The following is a 9,407-nucleotide window of genomic DNA, read 5'->3' as shown; positions in this document are numbered from 1 at the left end:
ATGGGTTTTATAAATGGCAAAATAATACGGGCTATTTGTAGCCTTATATTTCTTATAAGACCTATTTTTAAGGTTTAGCAAATGCTTAAGCTCTTTTGTGTACCAAGGCTGCTTATAGAATTTAGGTGAATATGCAGGAATATATTTCTTACAAAGACCATACACTTTAGCTTTAAAAATATCAAAACACCTTTCTGTGTCAAAATCCGAAAAAATACAAGCCCAATCGATATTTTGAAGAATCCCATCTAGGAGTTCAAAGTTACCAATATTATAATTTAAGCGGATACCATTGCTTTCAAGAGGAATGGTAAAAAATTCATAAAACTCAAAATTTATACTCAGTGGAGCATGGTGACCGCAGGCTGGCGAAATTGGCAGTGAACGAATGACAAACTCGTTGCGAACATTTCGCAAGCGATATATTTACATATGTAGGGCCCTAGACATGCGTAGACGTAGCCTTCAAGTTGAATTAGCTGGCTTAGAGCGTACTTTTTTCACGACGAGTTAGACCATTGCAAGATCATCATTGCATATTTTTTCGTTTTTAATTGTTTTTGCAAGTAACGTGACTACGTTAGCGCTTCATTTAAAGAAAATCCCCCAGCTGTGAAATATTTATAAACCATCCAAAATGTCGTACACTTTCATTATACACTTTGCTCAAGCATTATTTATTACGATTTGATTAGCTTGTATACCCACGCCTTTACTAAGCACTCAATATGTAAGTGGATATTTATGCTTCACTGCTTCCACACTGCGCTGCAAAGCCGCTTAAAAAAAAAAGGTAATCTGAAATGAAGTGTGTTTTGATTTTTGCCATTTTGTTATTTTCTCGCTTTTTGCTTCCTAACGTCGCCATGCATCATCAGGCACTATCAGCGCAATATCCGACCAATTTACAATTCAAAAAGTCAGCTTTGAAGTGCCGCTGCAATAATCAAATATGCGTATAATGACACATACACTCACACACATATCTACACTTACTTATGCAAATATGCGTGTAGCATTCACGAACGCCAAACAGCATCAATTTCAAATTTCTTTAGGGATTTCCACTTCATTCTTTGTATTTTACAAAATTATTTCGGCACCGAAAAAATTTGCATCAAACATTCATTGCCTACTTCCGAGCGGTGAGTAGTACCGGCTTTTAAGCACTTTGCATGCATACATACATACAAAAATGTTTTTTTAGAGTGTTACGAGCCTCTTAACACTCTTCCTCTTTCAATTACCTTTCTCTTTACTTGATTTTGCCTCTCTACGCTGGTGCAAAGTTATTTGCATAAACCCACACCCACACGGGTATACATAGAATTAAGGAACCGAAGGGAGAATATGTTAGCGGGGCAAGAAAGGTAAGTAAACGATTTCATGCCCTGAAATAACAATATTATTACCTCATTGCGCTTACCGTACATTTTTACACGATGCTCTCACACATTTTACGTGCCTGTGATTTTGAGGTTACGTATACAACATGTATGGCTCGCCGTTCTCCAACTCAAATCTGCTCACTCATCAAAGTATTAAGTTTTACTATTAACTTTCTTTTTTCTCGCAGATACATATTTCTGATCAAACATCTCTATCGCTAACCCTCCGGTGATGTTATTTGAGACAACAATTTTTTTCCGCTTTGAGAAAATAAACAAAATTACTTTACTTAAAGTGGTATGCGCTGTCGTTTATTTATTTATTCGTTTTCTTTTCGCTTTCACATTTTTATTTTAGCTGTTTACCGAGCTACATACATATGTATGTAGATGAGCGACGATAAGCTTAAATGACATTTACTGTGAGAACACCGAACCAAAGCCACTTGCGCCGCCCCCAATATGTTGCTTGTAATTTATTCGCCACTTTACACAAACTCCATACCCTTGCAACACATTCCTACATATATATATAAGCTCAGTTTCAATCACCATTGAATTGTAGCTACACCTACATATCTACATAAAATATTTCAATTTATCTTTTATAGTATGTATTTTTTTTTTTGCAGCGTACTCAGCAATAACGTGAAACGCTAAACTTTTGTTCGTTCACTGCGCTGACATTCAAATTCATTTCCCCCATCTGCCTCACTCGGCATCACTTCAAAATATCCACTGAAATCAAATTCTCCCACCCAACGGTGTGCAAATCCGCAAGTCGATTTCTTCGTATCGTTTGCCATCACTTACGACAGCATTGATTTCAGAATCACACCACTGAAATTTTAATTCAATAAATACTCACACTTGCGCTTCATTTCCACTTGCCTTCACCGCACTTCATGCCACGTTGCGCTATGCAAATAATGTACTTTCCAATACAATTTCAATTGAGATTTAAATGCGTCTGTAAAGCGATGGTTCAATAGCCAGGCGATGAGTGACGATTTAATAATTGTGATTGATTGCTTGGCTTTCCAATAACTCGGCCTCCATAAATTCTCCGGCTGTAATGCACACGTGCGAAAACGCGAACTCGAATTTCATTGACTCTTGCAAATACATTTGTAATATGGGTATTTCTGGCGGGCAGAGTTTAAATAAAAATTAGGTTTTCACGAGTAATTATTGAAAATGTTAATTTAACAGACTTTTAGTTGAATAGTAGTTTTTTATTTTATTAAATCTTACACCCAATTTTTAACCAAATTACCGATGAGTCAGGGACTTGAAACTTCAAACTTAGGTCCTAGGTCAAACTTAGGAACTAATCCGCTAGGTGGCGCAGTCAACGAGATGTTTGAAAAATGTATGTTACTCACACAAAAAGGAACAACTCCATAAAATAATTTGCGTGATAGGTGGCGCAGGAGTCGAGATATTTTGAAAGTCCGTATGTACGGTCCGATTTGTTTCATTTTTACAACGTATATTACTTTAATAGAAATAAATAACTCCACAAAAAATTTTGCTGTTAGCTGGTGCGGGTCGAATATTCGTTTTTTTTACATAAACAGTTACTTGTTTTTTAGTTTTTTGTTGTTGCTTTTCCCATGGAAAGAAGCCAGAGGACATTCATCGGACCGATCGTTACTTCAATCAATCAATATTTAAACATTTGCTAGTGCTTGGCCGAGCTTCTCCTCCGATTTGCGGTATGTGCCTTGCTGCTGCCATACGCACGACAGAAATACAGTGGGAAGTTTGCAATTTACTGCCGAGGTCGACCCCTATTAGAAAGAATTTTTTTTTTTTTTTGGATCTTGCTTAGACCGGGGTCGAACCCTGGTCCTACCTAGTGGTAGTGCACTCTCGTAACTACTCGACCATGGCAACCGATCATTATGGGACCGTATCCTGGGAGAAAGCACTGCAGAAAAGTAGCGATCAGATTGGTCACCCTAAAACGGATTGAATATAACATTTCACTGAATGCCGTCACAGGTCTTCAGAACTGTTGAGACAGCGAAGGGGTATAGCAAGCCAAATATGGGTTTTCAGCGGCGATCTTGATTGAACTTAAAAACGGATGACATAAAATTATATATACCGACTGGATCTTCCGTTTAAAAGGAATGTTCTGTGTACCTAAGTATATCTATGTATTATGCAAGCATACATTTATATCAGTGATTCCCAAAGTTGTCCAGGTGGACGACCTACGAGAGACTCGACGGGGTGTTAAAAAAATACGGGGGTCCACGTGTTGTAAGTGGGGGTTCACGAAAATGTATCTGATTTCGATAGTAAAGAACCAAAATGGTTGCTTCATAGCCTCTTTATTTAACTTTAATTTTTTTGAGTTGTGTATAGTGCTCTTGACACACTGCTGCACTTATCGTCACTTTGTGTTGAAGCCTTAAAGGCCACCTACAGACTAAAGAGAATGTTGGTATAACACTGAGTGAGGCGAGGCGGAAATTGCTGGCGGCAGAGATTTGAGCACTTGTGTCTATAATGCTGAGTTCCCTGAGAGGGAGTGCTGGTTTAATTCCAGCACTGCGTCCGAACTCACACACTGACTCTGGGTCAGGATCTGTAATCTTTTTCGAAGATAATGGGGATAAACTTCACTTTTCTCTTACGGAATATACTTCGGTCTTCCAGCTGAAGTATTTGCAATTATCGAAGCCATAGACTACGTGGTGGGGAAGGAGTTTACGTGTATGCAGTGACAGCCAAGCTGTACTTAAGGCATTGGGCAGCCCTCTATCTAAGTACTTCCAAACTAGTTCGACAATGCAAGTCTCGACTAAATTATGTTGGCAAACATAACCAGCTCGCTTTACTCTGGGTGCCAGGTCACTCTCGGGAGTACCTGGCAATGAGACATCTGACAATTTGGCCACAGTTAGCTTAGACCAGGCATTCCTCGATCCGCTACCAGTTATAGGACTCACCACCTCGACCATCGAAGCCACCATCAGAAACTGGGTGAAAACTTCGCTCAGCAATGACTGAGATGCATCGAGGGGATGCAGGTGGGAAAAACTTGCCTTCAATATTAGAAGGTCTATCTAGTTTTTTGCTCTCACTGAGAAGACGGGACTGCAGAGAACTTGTTGGACTGCTGACTGGTCACTTCGCGTGGCAAATGACAACTCCATTTGCTCATCCTGCCTTGCTTGCTTGTTTATCATCGTTTTTTCTAGCTTCGGTCGTTTCTTTTCTGTCAGTTTCTGAATTTTAAGTTTGGCGTAAAAGGCTTTGTGGTTTTGTTGATTCAAGTTTTGTGTTTTAAAAATGTGAGTGATGAATATTTTTCGCATCACTTTAAAACTCGGAGCTATAAAAATAGAAATGATGCCATCAACACAAATAAACAATTTTACAAATACGTCACATGCAAATTCAGGAGCGAGCCAAACATGTGAGGAGTAAATGGAGTACTCTTAAAAAATATAACTCCTCAGGGCGAGATAGTATTTACTTTGATGGCTTTACGAGCTCGGTTTTTTTTTAAACTTGCAAGTGCGTAATCACATTATTTTAATAAATAGAAAGAAAATATTTTATTTTTATTTTTGCCAATCCGGATTTAGTTTTGGAACTCACCAACAATCCAAATTTTCTTCGTTAGATCTAAACATCACATTTATTATGAACTTTGGGAATATGTTAGAGAGGGCAGCAGGGGGTCCACAGAAACCAGTAAAGTTTTGAAAAGCAAGTTTGGGAACCTCTGATTTATATGCATGTATGCGTATACATTAATGAAAGCTATTATTGTAAGTACGTATCTTTGTGAAATGAGTGTTTCCTGCGGTCACTTTAATCCATTTTCGACTACTTTGCGGTCAGCCACAACTCGATGAGAAGCGTGCGCATAAATATGTATGAATATAAATACTGTTTTAAAAAAAGAAAAAGAGCACTTTGCGGTCTCTGCAGCGATGCTATTAAACTGAGTTAATAAAAAAAAAAAAAAACAGTTCAGTTAATGGATATAAAAATATGTAGTAAACAGTGAAGAGGAAATATATTCACCAACGCATAGCTGAGCAAAAAAAAATTGTTGTTTTCATAGTATAACCTCAAATATCGCCAAAAACCGTGTGAGATATCTCAAAATACTGACGTGATAGAGCCATTAAGCGGCCATATTTGGATTAAGCACCAAAAAATCTACAAAAAATTATATGTTTTACTCAGGTGGTAAAAAGAGTCAAAATTTGTCGAACTGTGTAATCGAAGCTGGTTCCATAAATTCAAAAATACGTTTTCAATAAACAATCAATGGTTACATTAGTTTGCAAATTTAAGCAAATATTCGGTTCTGTAGCATCTAGAAATCATTTCTTATGTTAAACTAGTCCTTGAATCTGAATGAAATTCTGGCATTACCAGTGACCACTGCAACGTAATATATGAAAACAAACGCGAAGACGACCGATAGAGTAATAAAATCGCAATCCGAGATGTTGTCGTCTGCAGGCGAATCGTTAATGTTGACTATCGTTCGTGATAAAGAATATGGCTGTAAGAAAGTAGAACAGCTTTCGAAATATTCCACATTTTCTATTGAAAAAATGAATTAGCAATCGAAAAATTTTACTATTTAAAGTTATTTTAGGCTCACTTTAAGAAATTCGACAATTTTTTTTACTTTATGTTCCCATTTGTATTTTAGTTAAAGAACCAAGAGCTGCCTGCATTGCTTCTTCTAATAAAGCTTTGATGGGTATCCTTTTAGTTTGAACTGTCCTTATCGGCTTGAATAATCAGTCGAATGTTTGAAATTTTACTAAGTCAACAATTGAAAAACGATTTTTAATTAAACCTAACGGCCACACCTTCTACCGTAATGTGCTAGATTTTCTTTCATACCACAGAATGCAACTGACTAAATTGAAAATCACTCATACGACATGTGGTACACACATTCCGCGTACTTTGGCTGCGACATCGGTTTATCTGCACTGCATTTGTCACTTTTCAATGTTAGAAACGCCAGCTGATGCGGCATAAAAGCGCAGCCATGGCTATAATGACAAAAGCAACAGCAACAGCAGTACTACAACTACAACCAAAAGGGCCGGGCCATTATCAACTTCAACACAAACATAATCGCCAATGCCATCAACAGCATCTATACATACATACATATTGCTGCCGATAGAATGTTGGTTGTTATCGTTGACATGAACACGATGCACTAACAAGGTTCGCAATCCACATCCATACATAAGTCTTCGGTTGATTGCCAGCAACCAGCAGTCCATCAACTCAATGCAGATATGAACACTTTTCCGGTCAGTCAGACGCATTTCCGTTTCGCATTGTAACCGCAATCGGTGCATTGCTGGCATCAGCACATATTGTTCGTATTTTTGCTTTTTGTTATTGTTGTTTTCGTAGGCAGCAGATGCTGTGGAAGCAAATTTTAATGTCACTTTAATATGAAACGGAAATAGCATGAAGTTGTTCTACCCACAAACCGTAGTGGATAAGGGATTGTGGCGAAAGCGAGCCGCTGCGTGGAAACAGCCAGCAGCGTGATGCATATACATACATACATACAATCAGTGTGGGCGAAGAAGAGTTTGGATGTATGTCGGTGCAAAAAAGCATATATGTAAGTACACAATGTTCGTTTGATTACGTGACCATCATTTCAACACAATCTGCTGTCAGTCGCACACACACACCTCCATGCTGGCTGGCGGCATTTATGTACCCCTGCGCCTTAATTTCTACCTCCTTTCTGCACCATCCTCATCCATACGCTTGAGTCGATTTGTATTGTGCGGTAATATCCGGCGCATCGGCGCTCATCAATTCATTTCACGGAAATGCAGCAGACCATCATCAATGCAGCTGGTTGGTTGTTTGCCGTTTTGCTCCGTACAAAAATGTCGCTATGCCGCTAGTGCCGCTGTTTGTTGCCAGGAAGCGAAAGTTTATTGTTTGCACCCCACATATTTTCATGTTTACTGTCCAGTGTTTGCAATTTGCTCTCGCCGGTTTTCAATTTCCAATAAAATAGACCGACTCCATATTTTTTTCATGGTTTTTTCTTATTCGTTTTAGCTTTTGGCTGGGAGCGGGGCTGCCTCATACTTGTTTAACTTGTTTTTTTTTTTTCATAAAACAAACCGTCTTCTCAGCAAAAATCATAAAAGCAATGTTTTTCGGTATTTTGTGAAATTGAATTTACCATTTAGTAAAAGTCTTTTTCCAACCGTCTCCTTTTTCCTTGTAACATAAATAACAGACAATTCGTTTTTGTCTGTTTTTGTTCGTATCTGTTAAGTATTTTTTTTTTTGCGTTGGCCACGTCTCAACGTTTCCCTGGCGCTGAAAATATTTAATCTCTTTCACGCCATTTCGCTTAAAATAATACATAATCTTTTTCTTTTTTAATGAAAATGTATTTTACTTTGAGAGTCTTCACTCTTTTTAATTTTTTGTTTCATACATTCAGAGTTGAGCATTATTCAAATAAATCGTTATTTAGATACATAATTCTTCGAATTAAATTGTACCTGCAATATAATTATTCGCAATTAGTTTTACCGAATTATCTTGGTGTGAGCTTGATAATTTTTCTGGTAGTTAGTAAACTGCAATCAGCTGCTCGGTGTTTATCCAATTTTAAATCCGCGCCCTGTCATATGAGTAAGTAAAATTCCTTCAATTTTCTGTTACAATTTATTTTTTTTTTATAGGAAAAAGGCCACGAATCAGCTGTTGATAGACATTGTTTACCAGAGTAACAAAAGAAAGCTGAAAAGGATGTCCACAGTTGATGAAATTACTGAGTACCAACTAGCAGTTTACCAAGTACCTACTAGCAGGTGTGAAGACTCTTAATATTTTTATGCAATGCAAAATTTTTTTGACTGAGCAGCTGATTCAAATAAGAGGTGAAATCAATTTAATCGGGAAATCTATATATATATATATATAAATGAAATGTTTTTCGTATGACGGCGATGCCTGACCAAACGGCTTAACCGATTTCAATTCTGTAAAAAGTTCTTTTTTGGATCTTTTCTTGGATGTGTGGAAGGTTTTTCGATAAAAAAAAAAATCAAAACTTTTTGTTATTGTTGCCAAAAAAACTAAGAAAGCTGAGACGTCACGAATTCACAATTTCATAGAGTTTTCCGTATATATATGTCAGCACCTAGAAGGGAAATATTCCGGCTAAAAATTTAAACGCTAGGTGGCGCTGGGGTCGGGATGCTCCTAAAAACTGCATTTAGTTGCAGAATTGGTTCAGATTTAGAACATTTGTTAGCCAATTGAAAAGGAATATTTGGACTAAAAAATTACATGATAGGAGGCGCTGGGGTCGGGATATTCCTAACGTTCTTATACAGTGGGAGAATGATAGATATCTACACATACATATATAATAATAATAATAATAATAACGGTTAAAACCGCTTTTTTGAGGGCGCCAATATATCTCTTAACCCACTACGTTGGGGAACTAAAACTTGGCACTTGGATGCATAAATTGTAAATACCCTACTTATGGCGAAAACTAGAAGCTTTTGGAAAAAAGGGGCGTGGCACCTGCCATACAAACTTAACATCTCCTGTCCTGTTATTTTTGGAGCAGCCTATGCTAACGTCCTGAACTTTTACACAGCTACATATTTTATCAATAGCGTACTTATGGCAAAAAGTAACAAATATTGGAAAAGGGGGCGTGGCACCTCTCATGCAAACTTAACTTCTCCAATCGCCTATATCTGGAACCGCCTTACGCTAACGTCCTAAATATACATAGATAGGCAAGCATCATTCGACTGGGAACAATTTTCTCCTTGATTTCTAAATCGCATTGAGCAATTGTTATTTTCTTTTTAATTTTTGGGAAAGGGTAAAATTGTTTGTGAAAATTTTGGAAAATTTTTGAAGTTTGAAATTTGAATTTTTATAAGTTTCATTATAGATTCCCAGTGGGAATTAGGAGCACGTAATAATACCTTATTAGCAACTTAC

The 9,407-nt window shown here is 37.4% G+C and overlaps 1 protein-coding gene across 1 annotated transcript in view; it reads right to left on the bottom strand.

The window, feature by feature from the left end:
- Positions 1-9,407, bottom strand: part of LOC118732915 (vesicle-associated membrane protein 7) — a 32,696-nt gene that overhangs the window by 10,379 nt on the left and 12,910 nt on the right. The window lies entirely within an intron of this gene.

Source organism: Rhagoletis pomonella, unplaced genomic scaffold, assembly GCF_013731165.1.
Source record: "Rhagoletis pomonella isolate Grant_MI unplaced genomic scaffold, Rhpom_1.0 Rhpom_scaffold_00002, whole genome shotgun sequence".
Taxonomy (NCBI): domain Eukaryota; kingdom Metazoa; phylum Arthropoda; class Insecta; order Diptera; family Tephritidae; genus Rhagoletis; species Rhagoletis pomonella.
The sequence above is the reverse complement of the archived record's forward strand: the minus strand, read 5'-3'. Positions and strand labels throughout refer to the sequence as shown.